Source organism: Zonotrichia albicollis, chromosome 1 (genome assembly GCF_047830755.1).
Source record: "Zonotrichia albicollis isolate bZonAlb1 chromosome 1, bZonAlb1.hap1, whole genome shotgun sequence".
Lineage (NCBI taxonomy): Eukaryota > Metazoa > Chordata > Aves > Passeriformes > Passerellidae > Zonotrichia > Zonotrichia albicollis.
Window position 1 is genome coordinate 134,138,857 of NC_133819.1, and position 14,230 is coordinate 134,153,086.

Genomic DNA, 14,230 nt, shown 5'->3' on the forward strand with positions numbered 1-14,230 from the left:
AGAAAGTTTCACACAGAAGACGGCTGAGCAGCTCCTGGGAGTGTGCTGCCCTTGTTTTCCCTGTGGCTGACTGGCTCCAACTCAGCTGTCAGTCAAACAGAGCATCTCCAAAAAGGAAATGCAGGGGGGACCCAGCTCATTATACACCTCTGTTGATAGAAGAGAGATCTCATTCACACAATGTGTTTTGTATCACAGGTAACTTCCTCAAATTCCCACTCATAAATCTTACTAATTCAATATTCTGTGGTCTGATTCATCTGGCAGGCTAGCAGAGGTGTCAGCAAATCTGGCAGCTCCCAGCAAGGCTTTTCTCTCATGACTTCCTTCTCCAGCCCCATATTCAATAGGTCTCTTTTCTCTCTCCCTCTTCTTTTTTTCCCCTCAAAAAGTCCCAGAAAACCAGTATCTTATTCAGTAAGTTTTCATAAATTATTTTCAACGAAAAAATATAGATTAAAAAAACAGAAACCAACCAGCTACTTAGTTTTTTAAAAACTAAAATATTTTAGTTTGTTGAGCAAACCTAGCTTATTTATGTCTCATATCAGCTGAGCATTCAATCGGATCTCCCTGGGATACCAGGTTGTCATCAGGGAGTCTGATTCCTTGTGTCTCCCACACAGCAAAACTGACCAGGTGGACTGTGAGAAAATAAGGATGGTCTCCTGTTGTTTGCATTGTTTGCTTTCTGAAAGTGTTCGATATTCACTTTTGCTATCCAAGTGCCAGTTTTCATTTAAGTGTAGCGCAGACCACTAGTTGGGCAATGGAAGGTGGGAGGCAGGCACAGGTGTGACAGAGCCCTGTTGCCAGAGAAGCTCTCACCTTCTTTTTAAGTGACAGGAGGTTTCTATAAAAAGTGAGGCTGTGCTTAGCTCATTAATCCCCCCTGTATATACATGTTATAGACCATATACTACATGTTGTATGCTGGAAAGCTTAATGTTCATGACTTGTCTTCTTGAGAGGTATGTTTGCACAGTTAAATGTGTTCTGATATTTTGAAAACAAAAAATAGAACTGTGGTATATCTAGGTTGTGGTACCTGTAGTACCTTCTCTGAGGAAAAAAGAAAAGAAACTGGCTGAAAGCCAAAAATTAAGTCTCTTTGTAAATGAAATAATTTAAAAAATATCTTTCTCTATTTATTTTTCATTAGTAGACAATCAGTGTAGAAGAGAAGAGAGCTGGGATCTGCATCTGCTTGTGATTACTTGCTCTGCTTTTTATACATGAAGAGTTCCCATAAGATTGTTTTCAAGACAATGATGTTGGAGGCTCCTTGGGCCCCATTGGATCAGACTTCAATTATCCTCATCAAGATATTTTCTTTCTGTCCTGGCAGCAGTTTGGAGCAGCGGGGACTGCAGTATTCACCTCCATCCAGAGTGACTGCTCAGGCTCTTCCAGGCAGTTTGTTGGCTTTGCCCCTGACTGAGCAACTTTATCTTACTCTACTCACCAGCCTGCATTTCTTTCAGCTTCTGTTCCTTGTACCACTTGCTGTTTTCTACTTATATGCTGTCCTTTGCAGTGTTAAGAAGTCAAACTCTGTTTCTCTCTTTGTGGAAAATACACATTTTTATGAACAGTATCATTGTGAGCAATGCCTTGGAGGGCTTATGGGTGCTCCCCAGCATGTTGGTGAAGGTCAGAGAGCCTGCTGGGGCTGTCCCTGGCCATCAGAGGACATGGATCTTAGTGCCAGGCTCTGTGGGGCTCTGCATTGCTTCCCTCTGGATACTGTGAGGGGTGTGCTGGCAAGATGGGACATTTGTACAGAGCTTTAGCCTTTCCTTCTATTTTATTGCCTTGAAATTACTCTCAAGCCAGTTAAGCATAAATAAAATATTCACAATGCCAAAAATGGGTAGCATTCCCAAAAATGTTTATAAAGTATTGGTGTACAATTGAAAAATGAACAACAGGGGTACCTCTGTGGGGTTTGTGTGGGAAGAGCCTTTCTGTGGGTGAGTCCTGCTGTGGTGTCTGGCACCAGGGACCAGCCACAGGGTCTGCCTTTCTGCAGGCAGGTGCTGCCCAAGCCCTGTTAGCCAGTGCCTGGCCCCTCACCTCCAGGTATTGCTCTTAACTTATTAGTAGGATCAGGATGATCAATTTCTGTCCCAGACTCACTTCTTTCTGAGAAGACAGACAAGCAGACAATTTCTCTAAGTTAATGCAGCTGCTGCTTCCTTACATAAAAGATATCAAGGCATGGTCCCTGTTGTACAACCATTCCTGAGTCAGTGGAAGTGGAGCCTCCCTTGCTCCTTTGCACACTCTTCTGGGCAGCAATAGATCAATTTTGATATAAAATATGACTTTCACTCAACCTTACATTTTAACTGCATCTGTACTTTGTCAGACACACTCTTACAAATGTCTAAATGGTTGTGTAGTTATTTCATGGTGGAATAGTCTTGGGATGATTTGACCTCAACACTTTTTTTGTTGATGCATACTGAAATAACCACATATTTGTTGTTCAAGTCAGTCAGGATTGTTTTCTGTCTGCATTGGATTTTCAAGGACAGATGGCTTCCAACGTCTAGAGCTCAATTCAAGTTAAAACTGGAGAGGAAGTAGTTTAATTCTTTGCAGGAATTACTGTCTAAACAGAACCTGACTTCAACAGATTTCTATAAAAAACCCTTTGATTCCCATTTTCCATCTGTGATAAATTTGGATTTTTAGTGTTGGATTTGTATCTTTCCTTTGATAAACATATTAAAATATGGTCAAAATAGCTTTTTATCTTCTAAAAGATATACTGTGAATGAAATCCCCTCTGACTTCTATGGATTTGGAAGCAGTTTTCCTGTTTTTATTACAGTTGCACCAGGTTTTTGCAATTCTTTTCTTGTGGTTTGCTCACAATGCTATTGCAGAATTTATGTTTGGCTCAGAGAGCAGCTGTAAAATGGAATTTGGTACCTGGAGATATTATTTCCCTCACCTTGACTCTTTCCCCATTTTTTGCCATTGATTACCACCTCCACCAGAGTGAAAATAGGAGTCCTGGCAGTCAGTTTTGGGAGGGGTGCTGAATACCACACTTCAGATGTCAGGCTTGAGAGTGTTCCATGATCCGTTTACTTTCTCAGAGCAGGACTTAACTCCCAGACAATGTGAGCACAGAGCTTTCAATCTTTAAGCTTCTGGTTTTGCCTCTTCCCTCATTGAGCAAAAGCCATAACTGCCAAAAGAGACATCACAGCTGTCAAGACCTTGTGGTTCCTGTGCTGATGGTCAGTCAAAGTTACACTGCTCTTTCCAGAGTAGCTTGGATGACCTAAGATGGTTACAGGCAAAACAGCTGGTTACTTCAGATTTACACTGGCTTGAACTGTGGTCACCTGTTCCTGGTTATTTCCTTGTGAAAATATCCCACTTTTTAACCTCTTTACTGGTATTATTACCAGAAGGACTTGGGGATGTTAGTTGGTGAAGAAGCTTGATGTGACCCAACAATTTGCACTCAGAGTTCCAAAAGCCAGTGGCATCCTGGGCTGCACCCAAAGCAGGGTGGCCAGCAGGGAGAGGGAGGGGATTCTGCCCCTCTGCTCTGCCCTTGTGGGACCCCACCTGCAAGGCTGTGCACAGTTCTGGGCCCCCAACAGGAGATGGACCCATTAAAATGTGCCCAGAGGAGGACTACAGGGACACTCAGAGGGTTTGAACACCTCTCCTGTGAAAGCAGGCTGAGACAGCTGAGGCAGGAGAAGAGAAGGCTCCAGGGAGATCTTACAGCAACATTCAATTACTGGAAGAAGGCCTACAAGAAGGCTGGAGATGGACTTTTGACAAGGGCACATAGTGATAGGACAAAGGATATTGGCTTTATACTGGAAGAGGGAAGGTTTAGGTTACATATTAGGAAGAAATTCTTCACTGTGAGGGTGGTGAGACACCAGAACAGGTGGCCCAGAGAATCTGTGGATGCCAGGCTGTGGATGCCATCTGTGGATGGAGCTTTGAGCAACCTGGTCTAGTGGAAGGTGTTCTTACCTACAGCAAGGGGGTTGGAACTTAATAATCTTTAATGTTCTTTCCAGCCCAAGTTATTCTATGGTCTTCATTATCTGCAACAGTATTATTACAATTTGCCAGCATCTATGTCATTGACATAGTCAATGTCTTAGCTGTTGGTCTGTAGCTGACAATGACCCCTCCTCTTTGAGTGGGGCACCTGTGGGCATCCAGCTTCTTGAAGCAAGCAGGGCCTCCCTGCAGCTGCAGCTGCTCCTCACTGCTGCAGCTGGGCCAGACCTGGGCAGTGTGCCTGGGTGCTCGGGGGGATTCATTCCCTGAGAGACCCTATCATTCACCAGACACTGATACCCACATTTTCCTAAGTTGTCTGGCTGACTGAGGAACACAAAGTGTAACAATCATTTTCTTATATGTGCCTGTCCTACTGGATATGATTTTGATAGGACAGTAGATAATAGTTTTAAACCTTAAAAAGGTAGATTCTGACTAAATATATGGAAGATATTTTTTGTGATGAAGGTGATGGAACACTGGCACAAGTTTCCCAGAGAGGTGGTAGATGCCCCATGCCTGGGAACATTCAAGGCCAGGCTGGATGGGATTCTGAGCAACCTGATCTAGTTGAAGATTTCCCTGCCCATGGCAGTGAGCCTTTACAGGTCCCTTCCAACCCAAACTATTCTACAATTCTTTGGTTCTATGACTCTACTATTCTATGATTTTCTTTCAGTCTTCCTTCTCAGGCTATGGCATTGAGACCCTGGCATTGAAAGTCTTATTATATTCTCTTGATTTGAAGAGCAGCATTCCTTCCTTCAGCAAATAAGAATATGACCCTAAAGCAACTAATTTAACTGACAATATTTCACTTTCAGGCTATTTTAACCTATATGAAATACCGAATATTTTGTCTCCTGGGAGGATGAATTTCTCACACCTTAATTGAGAATCAGAAAGATCCCCAGAGCAGGTGCTTCTCCCTGGTGTAAGCAAGGAAACCTTGGCACGGTGAGAATGAAATGCTGCCAGTGCAGCCCCAAAATCAGCCCCAGTGAGATGTGCTGGGCTCAGTGAGATTACACAATGCAATTGGATCATTCAGATTGTTTGCTGTCTTGCTAAGTTTAGGATTGACATTCAGATTCAAACCCAAGTTCAGCAAGTTTTCATCTTGCTGAGCTTTTGCTCGCTGTGACACACTGTGTATTTTTGCTTCAGTTAATGGGTTATTTCTGTTGCACAGGGAGGATTAATTGTACCGTGATCATTTTGCAGTTAGTATGTCATGGATATTAATCAATCTGAGTCTGGAAAAAGATGAGTATTGATCTGTGTTATTTGCTAGAAGTACACTGCCACATTTTTGCTTGAGAGCTCCCTTGCGAAATATAATTTGTTTGTGCAAGCTTGAAACAAAAACTTAGTCTCAAGAAGAGCTAATTAAAATAATGGCTTGCTGCTATTTTATTATTAATTAACTTTTCAGTCATTCATATTGCTGCATGCCTTCCTGGGATGACTGCAGGCCCACAGAATTAGGTAACGACATGGACTGGACGAGCATTGTGGCCAAGCAGGTGCCTGAGAGCCCAGGGAAGGGGCAGGTTTCCACAGCCTGAGCACCCATCTGTGCCTGCATGGCAGGACTTTGACTCTGAATGAGCTGTCAGGGAATAGGATGCAAATATCTGCATTCCTCCATGCGTCCTCCATCCCCAAACCCAAGGATACACTCTCCCCATCCACCATCAGGGAGTAGCTCTGGCTTCTCTCTTGGGCACCTCTGTTGGGTGGAAGAGCCTGGTGGAGCTGTTGTATGGCCCAGGGTCCTCTGCTCTCCTGCAGAGGCTTCTTGTGACCTTCCTGTGAGTGAAAGGGAGAATTCTTGCAGCAAAAAGCATGCGGATGATGTGACTGAGGCCACCAACTGCTATCAGAAAGGCGACAGTAGAGCTATGAGCTATTTGGAACAGCTTTTGGGCAACACCAATCTGGACTGAATTTAAAAAGAAATCTGTCTCAGTGGTTTCTCTCCCTCCCTTTACACTCCTGAGTTTTTTGGTTGTTTTTCTAAATCTTAAACACTTTAAAGACTGTTTTCTGGTCTTTAGTTTTAGACAGATGAACAACAGAACTTTGTAAGCTGATTGTGTTCAGATGTACATCTGCAGCAATAATTGGGATACACAAGGACAAGGGAATGTGTCACTCTAACATTTCACAATCAATGTTGGAATGCAACCACAAACAGAAACCACATTCTGTTGTTGATTATTTGATTTAAACCCATAAACCCTGTAAAACTCAAAGACATAAGAACAATAAAATCACATAATGCTGATGAAAGGCATGCAAGTTTTGGGACCAGATTCCTGTCCCCAGATTCACATCAGCTCATGCACAGATCTTGTGTACCAAGTTAAGATATAAAGTCTCTTTTTTCAGTCTCCTGCAAACAGTGCTGCAGGGGGAAACTGGGATGACCTGAATGCTTCAGGAATGCAGGCACATCTGACCACCTCTTCCCCCCCTTTTTTCCCCTCTCCATTCTCTTTCATGCCCCTTCTCCCATGGTAGACCTTGCTATGATTCAGGCTTTTCTCTGAACCATTTTTCTCCCAAAGAGGCAGCATTTAGGAGAGTTGCAGCTTGCCATGGAGCTTTATTGTAGTTGCCCTAGAACTCAGTGGAAATTCAGTTCTAGTAGGAAATTGATTATATTAATTACCAAAAAATAATTTAAGAAAGTTTTGTACATCTCTTTCACAAATTCCAAACCTCAAAACCTCTTAGCTAACAGGATCTGGACTTTTCAAGTTAAACTTTCCTAGCTTCAGTCGCAAACAAATATTCCCTGTGACTGTCTATTCAAATAAAAAAATTATGCTCTTTCAAATGAGAAAAAGTAATTGAAATATTTCAGTGACCCCTAGCTAATAGATTGTCCTAGTTTTCACCTTTTCTTTGGTGAAAAAAAAAAGAGATAATTCACCTTTGGTTCAACATTATCTAAAGTTACCTGAGCATGGTCCTGCTTTTTCTATTCAGACTCTGATGGTAGAAACAAAAGGTTCTTCTCCTAGGCAGGAGTAATGAAGCACCATAGGAGCTGATACCTTTGAATATTTTGCACTAAGACAGACTTTCTGTCAGTCATGGGTTAGGAAAGGAGGTGAATTTCCACAGTTCTGCACAAAATAGGAGTAAAACTAATCTAAAATCTGGAACAACCTTGACTAGGACTGATGAACCTGCTACAACAAAGATAAGACCATATACACTTGATCCAACCCTCATCTGAACTATTTTCTGGAGATCATGGTATTTACAGACATGTATATACAGGACAGCATGTGATAGTTACAGAATTTGATTACGTGAACATTTATTTGCATTCCATGGTAAGAAAAGTGGAAAGATGGGATCACAGCAACTCTAAATCCTCTGAAATACAAGTTAGAAACTACCATGCTGAAAACCTTAGAAATCAGGCTTGGTAAGCTAAATAAACCTCCTATGTCTCTGAGTTTTCAGGTGAAAAAGTGTATAAATAATGCCCACACTTTTCCTTATATGGAATTCAGCCATTTTTATTCTGCCCAGGCCTGTTTCCCATTCAATTCTTTGTTTCCAAGCTTGTCCATTTTCATTTATCACCTCCTCTTCTCCTCTCCAAAATCACATTCTGGTAGTTCACTTGCCTGGAGAAAGTTCCCTGCTGCTTCTCTAGAGCCAGATCTACTCCTGCTATGGCTTGGTGCTGGCAGAGAGGCTGTTGGGGCTTGGTCATTTGTGGACAAACTGCAAAGCAGGCAGTGTTGACTGAATGATGAATATCAATGCAAAGTGAATTGACACAGACAGGCTTTTGTTGCCAAGAATAGTAGGAAACTGTTTTATTCCCTAATTTGCTGACAGCTCTGGCAGATTAAAGAGCCAAGTGTCACATGAGAACATTGCTGGTACATGGAGAGGTTGGTGAATACTTCTAGATTCAGCTGAAAAAAAAGGGAAGGAAAAATGTAGGATAAATTAGTGTCACTTTTGCTGGAGTGGGACTTTGTCAGTAATATATTGCTATGAAAAGTTCCAAGTTGTTTTCTATATGTTTTTACATTGCTAAAGCCCCTTTAGTGTGCAAGTGTGTATTTTGTTATGAGAAATTATTGAAAAGTAACCATCACACCACAGGAAAATGTACAGTAAATAGAAAGTTCATATTATGAATTTGGAACAATTTGTTTAAGGCAGAATATGCATATAGAAATAAATAGTACTCAGAAAGAGAAACATATAAATCACAATCTCCTTCCACTTAACTCTACTTCACAGGAAGAAAACTATTATTTTAAGAGTACTATCAGCATCCAAAAAAAGACTGTTATGTGAAAAACATGGCAACATTGCACAGTGTCTTCTTAAGGTGTGGAAAAAAAATCCCGTATGAATCTGCACAAATAACATTTAACAACTTTTTCTGAACTACACTTTGGAGGACTACCCTTACATTTCTAGGTTTGCCACTAATATTTAGTGCACATGTGAAATCTTTCTCTGAACTTGCTCTGTGTGTGTGTGTGTGTGTGTGTGTGTGTGTGTTTTCAATCACCCCTTCAGAGCTTGTAGGACAAAAGCTCCTGAAAGATTTCCAACCAGCTTTGCTTTAATATTGAATACTTCATGTTTGTAAATAAATAAGAATTATTTAAATACAATAATCAAATAGAAAGGGATAACAAATTCAGTCTTTGTGCAGTCACCAGCATATATGTACATAGTGTTAGCTGCATGTTAAGGGCTTGTGAAACATACATCAATTTTTCTTTCTGAAGAAGTAGCCCAGAAAACAGAAGGAAGGAGCAAAGTGACACAGCAAATGTGAGACCTGTTTTAAAATTTCTTAAAACCAGTATATGAAATCAGGAGAGGGAACAGTTCAAAAGAATTACTTTCTTTCCTTTTACTAAATTTGTGGTGTAGGTTGGCAGACAGGCTTAATTTTACTCTGAAAATGATAGAAGTCCATATTTCACTGGGTATTTCCCTGTGCTTAGCTTAGGGTGGGTGCCAGAATCAGTGTATGCCTGTGAGAGCCTGGGCTCATGCTTTGCAATAACTGAGCCACTGGCATCAAGCAGCTACACAGTCATTCATCCACCTGGGTTCTTTCAAACTACCACTTTTCAGAACCTGCACAACAATATTGAAAATTAAACCCAGTTAATAGAAAAAAATGTTAAATCAGTGGCCATAAAATTTAATGGGTTTATAGCAGTCTTAACACAGTAGGACTGAATTATCATGTTAATTTAATTTCCATTTCTAAATGAACCAGAAGGCACAATAAAGGTCAATTAACCACTTTCTTCCTGGTCTTATTTTATTCTTCTAGTGTCTCTTTTAAATTACAGTCACCTCCAAAGCACTCAAACAATTTCTGGAAGTTCATGTGTTTCTCTTAGAGACTCCATATAAATACAATACTGCTAACCACATATCAGGTGCTCAAGTACATGGATTGCTTTACCATGTTCTATCTGTATCTGTAGATAAGTCTGTGTCAGACCTAAATAAACATTGCAGAGAGGTTTATTTGCTGATATTCATTGCTGTGTCATTGTTTTTGGGCGAGTTTTGGGCTTTGGAAGATTAACATTATCTCCGATCTATGTCTTTACAAGCAAATAGGGTGTGTGCATCCCTCCCTTCTTGTTTCCTCTGCTCACAGTGCTCTCCATCACTGCTGGTGATAGGCAGCTTCAAAGTCTTCCCCAAAATTAGCATATGCCATGATGTCCCCCCAAATTCACAGCAGCCAGCCTAAGAGCCTGCTTAGCACACTGCCCAGGCTTATCTGGTTTAATTGCTTCCCTCTGCAGTCATTGATTTCCTCCTACCTTACATCTGGAGTGCAGGGCCTCACTTGCACCATGACAAGCTCATCTTGGTCATTATCCATAGAAACAGAGACTGGGCACTTTAACGGAACTACAGGAATGAACTCTCTAGGTTTCTTCAGAGGCACCTGTGATTCCCACTGAGATGAGCATGCCAGCCATGGGGTTTGTGGTATTTGGGATCGTGTCACTTGCCAGATTTATTGGTGTGTTGTTTGCGTGTGCTCAGGAGAGGCTGTGACACCTGGGTACAGATGCCAGTGAACTGCAGGAGAGCTGAAGCACAAAGGGTAAAGTCTCTGCAGTGTCAAAGCTGATGGGAATTCTGCCTGTTGGTTTTAGGAGGGCCAAGGTTATACTGGAGGTGTTTAACTTCCCAAGGTGATGCAGAGTCCCAGTGATCCTGCTGGTGAGGTGGATGGATGTCCTGGATTGCACTTTGGCTATGCAGCAAATCTCTCCTCCCTTCTGAGTTAAGTCTGTCCATGTCTTAAGTCTTCCTCTGGAATATATTCCTGATATGCTCTTGATTATTTCCTTTATTCAAAAGACTGTTTATAGACAAAATTATTTCTTTATTTCTCTTTCTGTGATGAAATGAGATCCAATGGGTCATGATTAGAGCAGCATATGTTTCAGAGTGTTTTTATTTTTTATTTATTTGTAAAGATTTTTTTAAGGAATCGACAAGATTTCCAACCTCATATTTAAACAGCCTTGAAAACCTGATCTAAAGAGATGTTAAAAAATTATAAATCTTTAATTTTGCATATTTCGTGGGTTGGAATTGCACAAGGTCTGAAATCTTGCCGTATAAAACACTGCTCTTTGTATGGTCATATGTGCAGCATGAGCTGTACAGAACTGACATAGCCTGAGGCAATTTTGATTTCTGTATCCAAGCAGTGCTATTTTTGAGGCCCACAAGTCAATTTAGACCCCTCCCACCCCCAGCACAGGCAAACCCCCATTATGTGCTGGTGCAGAGTGTCTGTTGTGGGAGCTGGAGCAGGAAATGGAGAGGTACCTCCTGCCCAGGCAACTGGGCATGCACGACCCTATCCCCTCTGGCATGTGGGCACAGACCAGCTGCATCTTCATTGAATTTAATAAATCTGCCCCAGGTCTTGCTAAGCAATGTGTGTTCTGCTGGGCTTTTAAAGGACACAGCAAGTGAGTGAGGTTATGTGTTTCTGGGGTGTTGTTTGAAAATTCAGCATAGTTTCCTGAAAGTTCAAACTTTTCCCTACTTTGGGAAACGAAATAAATCATGCCCAGTGGGTTTCTTACAGCAAAATGCAGGCTGCAGTTATGGCAATGTAAAAGAAGAGCAAAAATAAAGATAGAGAACTAAAGTTTAAAGAGATTTCTGCAATTGTCGATTTCAAATGCAGAAGCCCCTTAGGCAAGTGTCAGGCGAAGCTGGTAGGAGGGAAACCAAGAATAGTCTGTAGAAATAACTCCAAAATGTCATTGAAAAATAGAAGGAATGAATCAATTATATAGAGCTTTTAAAGCCATCCATTAGAGAACAACAGTTCTTTTCTATAGGAGGAGGGAAAAATCTGCAGAAGTTTATTCCTATTAAACCATAGTTTGTATTCTAAAAGACAATAATGTTGTCTGTTGGCATGTGTGAATTCTTCAAGATGTATTTATAAATAGTTATTGTGCTGAAGCAATTACAACTTTATTGATGATATTCCAGGTAGGCTTCATATTGGTAGGTTTTTTGTCTTTTTAACTTTAAGTGTGTCAGATCTGGACAAACAGATCTTGCTGTTTTTTTGTGTGTGAAGTCTTGTGCTGGTCATGCCTTTGTGGCTATCACTTAGGTTTCAATTTGTAAAGTCTTGTCAGACATCTGGAAATGATAGCTTATGATCTGACACAAGCAATCCTGTGCCACCCCTGACCAGGAGCAGCTAAAGAGAATAACCCAGGGGCTGAATTCTGCACCACGTGTGGTGAGCTCGGTGGACAACTCTGAATAACAATCCTGTGAATGTCAGACCTGTCCTGCAATTTCCTGACAGAAGAAAGACGTTGGAGAAGTTATTTGGTCCACAGTTCTAAGTTTTTATTTGGACAAAATCACAGTGGAATTGGATAAACTGAATATGTCAATATAATGATAATATGTGTAGGGAGGAAGTCTTGGATCCTGAAACTGGTGGGCATTGTTTAGCACCTTTGATCTCTATGTGTACCTCTTAATTCTAGACAAGAGTCAGGAAAGTTAATATGTGGAATCTGGGGATTTTAGCCAGCACTATGTACATCAAGATCTTCAAAGTGATTTTGGATGTGCCAGATTTGAAATATTTATTGTTTTATCTACTTTAAAAGCTGCCTATTCTCATGAACTGCACAGAGCACACAGTGATCACCTGCTCCCTTTCCCCAGCAAAGGTTATACCTATACCTGATAGATTTTTCTGTGAGACAGATTATTGATGGAGTTCTTTATGCACTTAAAAATAAACATGCTTTAGGTTTCTTTCCCTCTTTTTATATGAATATTTTTTAGTGTATTTGTATGACTGGAATGACTTCCTATGACTGATGTACTTTGTACTTGTATTACAGAACATACTGTATGAAAACTAGTATCAATTTTCCCTGTTCTTCAGACTGAAATAGTTATTGGGTTAAGCTAGTGGTGGCTTGAGCTGCTCTTTTGGGGATTGTTATTGAGTTTCAGCCAATTAAAACAGAAAATTAGGTACTGATTCATAGAATCATTGGATCAGTTAGGTTGGAAAAGACCATTAAGATCATCTTGTCCAACTGCTCCATTGCATGTAATGCAGTGAAAAAATAATTTTCTTTGACCAGCTTGGCCACTGAAGGGAAAGTGTAGTAACATTATTTCTCTGAGAGGAATGTAACCTATGTGTGCATATGTGTTTGTTTCCTGCTGCATCTGCCAGTAAAGCTGGAGAAAGATGTTACTCATTACCTACTTGGAAACATCTGTCCATTTTCAGAGCATAGCTTTTACATGATATTCATGTAAATATCAAGGCATGATATTCAATATTACATTTACACATCCTGAAAAGATTTAGAAAGGGAACAAAACTGTTACAAACAGTGAAGGGAATGTGGTTAGCAGTGAGAAATGAATGAACATGTTTTTTCAGAGGAACGCCCTGCAAAGCTGCTGCTGGAGATCAGGGGAGCTGCTTGCCTGGCTTGGAGAAAGCCCCATCCAGGGTCTTCAGTCTCTTTCCCTGATGGCCTCCTTCTCTTTATCCCAGCCCGCCAGAGTACTGCCTATATGGCACAGTTGTCCTGGTCAGCAAAAGTAAGAAAGAAACCCAAGACCTCTGTTGCATGTACACAATCCTACAGTGGTGTCCTTAGATCTTGATATGCTCCTGTTTGGAGCACTGGGACCTGGGTTGGTTGGTAGAAACTTCAAGAAAAGGATTATGATAAGATCTGAAGTTCAGATACCAGATTCATCAATTACCTCAACCCTTATTGTTCCTTTAATAGTTGAGTACTCTTCTATTTTCTGCTCCTTTAGTCATGAAAGGGGAACAAGTCAGTGTCACAAGGCCCTGAGGAGCAGGAAGCCTTACTATTGACTGAAAACCAGATGGTAAAATATCATAATGTACTTTTGCACAGGGAGGTGAGCCAGTTCAATGCATTTACCCCCTGCCTCACACCCTGCATCACTCCCTCACATCCCTTCACAGACACAGAGAGCAGGGACACAGATGACATCTCTGGGACTAACGGCCCTTCTTCTATTTATATTTCTCAATTGGGGATTGACTGATTACATTTTTATAGTCACTTGTTCTTTTCAACTCATAGAAAGATTTCTTTTTCCTCTTCTTCTTTTTTAATTTATTTTATTTTTAATTTTTATTAACGCTAACTGTCATCCCATGGAAAACTTTCTCCATTCAGGAAATCTTTAACAGGATTACACACATTGTCTCTCTGTTGGTTGTGCTGCTTTTAGTGTTGCACCACTGCATTTGTCGGAAGGAGATGTTTATTAAATGCAGATACACATTACACAAGCACCACGTTCATGCTATAATTTTGGCCATAGCATCTTAAAATCCACTAGGGCATGATTTGGTAGAGAAATTATATGCATTCATGTGTTACTGAATGCATAGGTTCATTCTCCAGAGATTCCACACAGATTTATACAAAGCCAGGATCAGATGCTTTTTTTAAGGTTTAAATAAGCTCTAAACCAGTGAGATCTTTTAAATTTATCTACACTTAAAACATTTGTAAGCCTGCAAGTGTGTATCTAGGCAGCTTTTACTACAGTTAAGTTACAGGAAACAGTTCCTAGGATT